Genomic DNA, 9,232 nt, shown 5'->3' with positions numbered 1-9,232 from the left:
ATGTGACATGATATCGCCATCATCATCTTGTGCCTTTGATCTCCATCTCCAAAGCATCGTCATGATTTCAATCGTCACCGGCATGACACCATGAACTCCATCATCTTGATCTATATCAATGTGTCGTCACATGGTCGTCTCGCCAACTATTGCTCTTGCAACTATTGCTATCGCATAGCGATAAAGTATAGCAATTATTTGGCGCTTGCATCTTATGCAATAAAGAGACAACCATAAGGCTTCTGCCAGTTGCTGATAACTCGGTTACAAAACATGATCATCTCATACAATAAAATTTAGCATCATGTCTTGACCATATCACATCACAACATGCCCTGCAAAAACAAGTTAGACGTCCTCTACTTTGTTGTTGCAAATTTTACGTGGCTGCTACGGGCTTAGCAAGAACCATTCTTACCTACGCATCAAAACCACAATGATAGTTTGTCAAGTTGGTGCTGTTTTAACCTTTGCAAGGACCGGGCGTAGCCACACTCGGTTCAACTAAAGTTGGAGAAACTGACACCCGCCAGCCACATGTGTGCAAAGCACGTCGGTAGAACCAGTCTCGCGTAAGCATATGCGTAATGTCGGTTCGGGCCGCTTCATCCAACAATACCGTCGAACCAAAGTATGACATGCTGGTAAGCAGTATGACTTATATCGCCCACAACTCAATTGTGTGTCTAGTCGTGCATATGACATCTACACATAAAACCTGGCTTGAATGCCACTGTTGGGGAACGTAGTAATTTCAAAAAAATTCCTACGCACACGCAAGATCATGGTGATGCATAGCAATGAGAGGGGAGAGTGTTGTCCACGTACCCTCGTAGACCGAAAGCGGAAGCGTTAGCACAACGCGGTTGATGTAGTCGTACGTATTCACGATCCGACCGATCAAGTACCGAACGGACGACACCTCCGAGTTCAGCACACATTCAGCCCGATGATGTCCCTCAAACTCCGATCCAGTCGAGTGTTGAGGGAGAGTTTCATCAGCACGACGGCGTGGTGATGATGATGATGTTCTACTGACGCAGGGCTTCGCCTAAGCACCGCTATAGTATTATCGAGGTGGACTATGGTGGAGGGGGGCACCGCACATGGCTAAAAGATCAACTGATCAATTGTTGTGTCTCTAGGGTGCCCCCTGCCCCCCGTATATAAAGGAGCAAGGGGGGTGCGGCCGGCTAGGAGAGGGGCGCGCCAGGAGGAGTCCTACTCCCACCGGGAGTAGGACTCCCTCCCTTTTTCCTAGTTGGATTAGGACTTGGGGGGAAAGTGGACGAGAACAAGGAAGGGGGGGCGCCCCCCTCTCCTTGTCCTATTCGGACTAGGGGGAGGGGCGCGCGGCCCTTGCCCTGGCCGCCTCTCCTCTCTTCCACTAAGGCCTACTATGGCCCATTAACTTCCCGGGGGGTTCCGGTAACCTCCCGGTACTCCGGTAAAATCCTGATTTCACCTGAAACACTTCCGATATCCAAAGATAGGCTTCCAATATATCAATCTTCATGTCTATACCATTTCGAGACTCCTCGTCGTGTCCGTGGTCACATCCGGGACTCCAAACAACCTTCGATACATCAAAAAATAAAAACTCATAATATAACTGTCATCGAAACGTTAAGCGTGCGGACCCTACGGGTTCGAGAACTATGTAGACATGACCGAGACACGTCTCTGGTCAATAACCAATAGCGGAACCTGGATGCTCATATTGGCTCCCACATATTCTACGAAGATCTTTATCGGTCAGACCGCATAACAACATACGTTGTTCCCTTTGTCATCGGTATGTTACTTGCCCGAGATTCGATCATCGGTATCTCAATACCTAGTTCAATCTCGTTACCGACAAGTCTCTTTACTCGTTCCGTAATACATCATCCCGCAACTAACTCATTAGTTGCAATGCTTGCAAGGCTTAAGTGATGTGCATTACCGAGAGGGCCCAGAGATACCTCTCCGACAATCGGAGTGACAAATCCTAATCTCGAAATACGCCAACCCAACAAGTACCTTCGGAGACACCTGTAAAGCACCTTTATAATCACCCAGTTACGTTGTGACGTTTGGTAGCACACAAAGTGTTCCTTCGGTAAACGGGAGTTGCATAATCTCATAGTCATAGGAACATGTATAAGTCATGAAGAAAGCAATAGCAACATACTAAACGATCGGGTGCTAAGCTAACGGAATGGGTCAAGTCAATCACATCATTCTCCTAATGTTGTAATCCCGTTAATCAAATGACAACTCATGTCTATGGTTAGGAAACATAACCATCTTTGATCAACGAGCTAGTCAAGTAGAGGCATACTAGTGACACTCTGTTTGTCTATGTATTCACACATGTATTATGTTTCTGGTTAATACAATTCTAGCATGAATAATAAACATTTATCATGATATAAGGAAATAAATAATAACTCCATTATTGCCTCTAGGGCATATTTCCTTCAGCTATGTTGTTTACTAGTCCTATTGTATACCTTAGCATTTTTCTGGCAAGGGAGTGCAATAGTGATCTAGGAGTAGATCACTGGACAGCAGTCAAAATCATCCTTAGAAGACTAAGGAAATATTTCTCGGTTATGGAGGTGATAAAAGAGTTCATCGTAAAGAGTTACATCGTTGCAAGCTTTTTACATCGATCTGGATGACTCTAAGTCTCGATCTAGATACATATTGAAAGTGTGAGCAATTAGCTAGAGTAGCTACGTGCAAAGCATTGTAGACATAGAAAATTTACAAAATACATATGGCTCTGAATGTGACAGACCCGTTGACTAAATTTCTCTCACAAGCAAAACATGATCACTCTTTGGGTGTTAATCACATAACGATGTGAACTAGATTATCGACTCTAGTAAACCCTTTTGGGTGTTAGTCACATGGAGATGTGAACTAATCACATAAAGATGTGAACTATTGATGTTAAATCACATGATGATGTGAACTAGATTATTAACTCTAGTGCAAGCGGGAGACTGAAGAAAATATGCCCTAGAGGCAATAATAAAGTTGTTATTTATATTTCCTTATATCATGATAAATGTTTATTATTCATGCTAGAATTGTATTAACCGGAAACTTAGTACATTTGTGAATACATAGACAAACAAAGTGTCGCTAGTATACCTCTACTTGACTAGCTCATTGAATCAAAGATTGTTAAGTTTCCTAGCCATAGACATGAGTTGTCATTTGATTAACGGGATCACATCATTAGGGAATGATGTGATTGACTTGACCCATCCGTTAGCTTAGCACAATGATCGTTTAGTTTGTTGCTATTGCTTTCTTCATGACTCATACATGTTCCTATGACTATGAGGTTATGCAACTCCCGATTACCAGAGGAACACTTTGTGTGCTACCAAACGTCACAACGTAACTGGGTGATTATAAAGGTTCTCTACAGGACAGGTGTCTCCGATGGTACTTGTTGAGTTGGCATAGATCAAGATTAGGATTTGTCACTCCGATTGTCGGAGAGGTATCTCTGGGCCCACTCGGTAAGGCACATCACTATAAGCCTTGCAAGCATTGTAACTAATGATTTAGTTGCGAGATGATGTATTACAGAACGAGTAAAGAGACTTGCTGGTAATGAGATTGAACTAGGTATTGAGATACCGACGATCGAATCTCGGGCAAGTAACATACCGATGACAAAGGGAACACCATATGTTGTTATGCGGTTTGACCGATAAAGATCTTCGTAGAATATGTGGGAGCCAATATGAGCATCCAGGTTCCGCTAGTGGTTATTGACCGGAGACGTGTCTCGGTCATGTCTACGTAGTTCTCGAACCCGTAGGGTCCGCACGCTGAAAGTTCGGTGACGATCGGTATTATGAGTTTTTGTGCTTTGATGTACCGAAGGTAGTTCGGAGTCCCGGATATGATCACGGACATGACAAGGAGTCTCAAAATGGTCGAGACGTAAAGATCGATATATTGGACGACTATATTCGGACACCAGAAGTGTTTCGGGTGGTTTTGTAGAAAACCGGAGTGCCGGAGGGTTACTGGTGTTGGAAATATGCCCTAGAGGCAATAATAAAATGGTTATTATTACATTTCCTTGTTCATGATAATTGTCTATTGTTCATGCTATAATTGTGTTATCCGAAAATCGTAATACATGTGTGAATACATAGACCACAACACGTCCCTAGTGAGCCTCTAGTTGACTAGCTCGTTGATCAAAAGATAGTCATGGTTTCCTGACTATGGACATTAGATGTCATTGATAACGGGATCACATCATTAGGAGAATGATGTGATGGACAAGACCCAATCCTAAGCATAGCTCAAAGATCGTGTAGTTCATTTGCTAGAGCTTTTCCGAATGTCAAGTATCATTTCCTTAGACCATGAGATTGTGCAACTCCCGGATACCGTAGGAGTGCTTTGGGTGTCGTAACTGGGTGACTATAAAGGTTCACTATGGGTATCTCCAAAAGTGTCTGTTGGGTTGGCACGAATCGAGACTGGGATTTGTCACTCCGTATGACGGAGAGGTATCTCTGGGCCCACTCAGTAATGCATCATCATAATGAGCTCAATGTGACCAAGTGGTTGGTCATGGGATCATGCATTACAGTACGAGTAAAGTGACCTGCCGGTAACGAGATTGAACGAGGTATTGGGATACCGACGATCGAGTCTCGGGCAAGTAACGTACCGATTGACAAAGGGAATTGTATACGGGATTGATTGAATCCTCAACATCGTGGTTCATCCGATGAGATCATCGAGGAGAATGTGGGAGCCAACATGGGTATCCAGATCCCGCTGTTGGTTATTGACCGGAGAGTCGTCTCGGTCATGTCTGCGTGTCTCCCGAACCCATAGGGTCTACACACTTAAGGTTCGGTGACGCTAGGGTTGTTGAGATATTAGTATACGGTAACCCGAATGTTCTTCGGAGTCCTGGATGAGATCCCGGACGTCACGAGGAGTTCCGGAATGGTCCGGAGGTGAAGATTTATATATAGGAAGTCAAGTTTCGGCCATTGGGAAAGTTTCGGGGGTAATCGGTATTGTATTGGGACCACCGGAAGGGTCCCAGGGGTCCACCGGATGGGGCCACCTATCTCGGAGGGCCCCATGGGCTGAAGTGGGAGGGGAACCAGCCCCTAGTGGGCTGGTGCGCCCCCCTTGGGCCTCCCCCTGCGCCTAGGGTTGGAAACCCTAGGGGTGGGGGGCGCCCCACTTGGCTTGGGGGGCAAGCCACCCCCTTAGCCGCCGCCCCCCCTTGGAGATTCCATCTCCTAGGGCCGGTGCCCCCCCTTAGGGGTCCTATATATAGTGGGGGGGGGGAGGGCAGCCGCACCCTAGCCCCTAGCGCCTCCCTCTCCCTCCCGTGACACCTCTCCCTCTCACTAAGCTTGGCAAAGGCCCGCCGAGATCGCCGTTGCTTCCACCACCACGCCGTCATGCTGCTGGATCTCCATCAACCTCTCCTTCCCCCTTGCTGGATCAAGTTGGAGGAGACGTCTTCCCAACCGTACGTGTGTTGAACGCGGAGGTGCCGTCCGTTCGGCGCTAGGTCATCGGTGATTTGGATCACGACGAGTACGACTCCATCAACCCCGTTCTCTTCAACACTTCCGCTCGCGATCTACAAGGGTATGTAAATGCACTCCCCTCTCCCTCGTTGCTAGATGACTCCATAGATTGATTTTGGTGATGCGTAGAAAATTTTAAAATTCTGCTACGTTCCCCAACAGTGGTATCAGAGCTAGGTCTATGCGTAGTTTCTATGCACGAGTAGAACACAAAGCAGTTGTGGGCGTTGATATTGTCAATTTACTTGCCGTTACTAGTCTTATCTTGATTCGGCGGCATCGTGGGATGAAGCGGCCCGGACCGACCTTACACGTACGCTTACGTGAGACTGGTTCCACCGACTGACATGCACTAGTTGCATAAGGTGGCTAGCGGGTGTCTGTCTCTCCCACTTTAGTCGGATCGGATTCGATGAAAAGGGTCCTTATGAAGGGTAAATAGAAATTGGCATATCATGTTGTGGTTTTGGCGTAGGTAAGAAACGTTCTTGCTAGAAACCTATAGCAGCCACATAAAAACTTGCAACAACAATTAGAGGACGTCTAACTTGTTTTTGCAGCATGTGTCGTGTGATGTGATATCGCCAAAAGGATGTGATGAATGATATATGTGATGTATGAGATTGATCATGTTCTTGTAATAGGAATCACGACTTGCATGTCGATGAGTATGACAACCGGCAGGAGCCATAGGAGTTGTCTTAATTTATTTATGACCTGCCTGTCAACATAAACGTCATGTAATTACTTTACTTTATTGCTAAAGCGTTAGCCATAGTAGTAGAAGTAATAGATGACGAGACAACTTCAAGAAGACACGATGATGGAGATCATGGTGTCATGCCGGTGACAATGATGATCATGGAGCCCCGAAGATGGAGATCAAAAGGAGCAAATGATATTGTCCATATCATGTCACTATTTGATTGCATGTGATGTTTATCATGTTTTACATCTTATTTGCTTAGAACGACGGTAGCTTAAATAAGATGATCCCTCGTAATAATTTCAAGAAAATGTTCCCCCTAACTGTGCACCGTTGCGAAGGTTCGTTGTTTTGAAGCACCACGTGATGATCGGGTGTGATAGATTCTAACGTTCGAATACAACGGGTGTAAGCCAGATTTACACACGCAATACACTTAGGTTGACTTGACGAGCCTAGCATGTACAGACATGGCCTCGGAACACGGAAGACCGAAAGGTCGAGCATGAGTCGTATAGAAGATACGATCAACATGAAGATGTTCACCGATATTGACTAGTCTGTCTCACGTGATGATCAGACACGACCTAGTTGACTCGGATCATGTTTCACTTAGATGACTAGAGGGATGTCTATCTGAGTGGGAGTTCATTGAATAATTTGATTAGATGAACTTAATTATCATGAACTTAGTCTAAAATCTTTACAATATGTCTTGTAGATCAAATGGCCCACGTTGTACTCAACTTCAACGCGTTCCTAGAGAAAACCAAGCTGAAAGATGATGGCAGCAACTATACGGACTGGGTCCGGAACCTAAGGATCATCCTCATAGCTGCCAAGAAAGATTATGTCCTAGAAGCACCGCTAGGTGACGCACCCATCCCAGAGAACCAAGACGTTATGAACGCTTGGCAGTCACGTGCTGATGATTACTCCCTCGTTCAGTGCGGCATGCTTTACAGCTTAGAACCGGGGATCCAAAAGCGTTTTGAGCAACACGGAGCATATGAGATGTTCGAAGAGCTGAAAATGGTTTTCCAAGCTCATGCCCGGGTCAAGAGATATGAAGTCTCCGACAAGTTCTTCAGTTGTAAGATGGAGGAAAATAGTTCTGTCAGTGAGCACATACTCAAAATTTCTGGGTTGCATAACCGCTTGACTCAGCTGGGAGTTAATCTCCCGGATGACGTGGTCATTGACATAATCCTTCAGTCGCTTCCACCAAGCTACAAGAGCTTTGTGATGAACTTCAATATGCGGGGGATGGAAAAGACCATCCCTGAGGTATATTCAATGCTGAAATCAGCGGAGGTGGAGATCAAAAAGGAACATCAAGTGTTGATGGTTAATAAAACCACTAAGTTTAAGAAAGGCAAGGGTAAGAAGAACTTCAAGAAGGACGGCAAGGGGGTTGCCGCGCCCGGTAAGCGAGCTGCCGGGAAGAAGCCAAAGAATGGACCCAAGCCCGAGACTGAGTGTTTTTGCAAGGGAAGTGGTCACTGGAAGCGGAACTGCCCCAAATACTTAGCGGACAAGAAGGCCGGCAACACTAAAGGTATATGTGAATATGTGATATACATGTAATTGATGTGTACCTTACCAGTACTCGTAGTAGCTCCTGGGTATTTGATACTGGTGCGGTTGCTCACATTTGTAACTCAAAGCAGGAGCTGCAGAATAAGCGGAGACTGGCGAAGGACGAGGTGACGATGCGCGTCAGGAATGGTTCCAAGGTCGATGTGATCGCCGTCGGCATGCTGCCTCTACATTTACCTACGGGGTTAGTTTTAAACCTCAATAATTGTTATTTAGTACCAGCTTTGAGCATGAACATTGTATCAGGATCTTGTTTAATTCAAGATGGCTACTCATTTAAATCCGAGAATAATGGTTGTTCTATTTATATGAGAGATATGTTCTACGGTCATGCCCCGCTGGTGAATGGTTTATTCTTAATGAATCTCGAGCGTAATGCTACACATATTCATAGTGTGAATACCAAAAGATGTAAGGTTGATAATGATAGTCCCACATACTTGTGGCACTGCCGCCTTGGTCACATAGGTGTTAAAGGCATGAAGAAGCTCCATGCGGATGGACTTTTGGAGTCTCTTGATTACGAATCATTTGACACGTGCGAACCATGCCTCATGGGTAAAATGACCAAGACTCCGTTCCCAGGAACAATGGAGCGAGCAACCAACTTATTGGAAATCATACATACTGATGTGTGCGGTCCAATGAGCATTGAGGCTCGCGATGGCTATCGTTATGTTCTCACCCTCACTGATGACTTGAGTAGATATGGGTATGTCTACTTAATGAAACACAAGTCTGAGACCTTTGAAAAGTTCAAGGAATTTCAGAGTGAGGTTGAGAATCAACGTGACAGAAAAATCAAGTTCTTGCGATCAGATCGTGGGGGAGAATACTTGAGTCACGAATTTGGCACAAACTTAAGGAAATGTGGAATAGTTTCACAACTAACGCCGCCTGGAACACCTCAGCGTAATGGTGTGTCCGAACATCGCAATCGCACTCTATTGGATATGGTGCGATCTATGATGTCTCTTACCGATCTACCGCTGTCATTTTGGGGCTATGCTTTAGAGACCGCTGCATTCACTTTAAATAGGGCTCCGTCGAAATCCGTTGAGACGACACCGTATGAATTATGGTTTGGGAAGAAACCTAAGCTGTCGTTTCTAAAAGTTTGGGGATGCGATGCTTATGTCAAGAAACTTCAACCTAAAAAGCTTGAACCCAAGTCGGAAAAATGCGTCTTCATAGGATACCCTAAAGAAACTATTGGGTATACCTTCTACCTCAGATCCGAAGGCAAGATCTTTGTTGCCAAGAATGGATCCTTTCTAGAGAAAGAGTTTCTCTTGAAAGAAGTAAGTGGGAGGAAAGTAGAACTTGATGAAGTATTACCTCTTGA

This window comes from Triticum aestivum, chromosome 5A (assembly GCF_018294505.1).
Source record: "Triticum aestivum cultivar Chinese Spring chromosome 5A, IWGSC CS RefSeq v2.1, whole genome shotgun sequence".
Classification (NCBI taxonomy): Eukaryota; Viridiplantae; Streptophyta; class Magnoliopsida; order Poales; family Poaceae; genus Triticum; species Triticum aestivum.
This window is presented reverse-complemented; position numbering follows the sequence as displayed.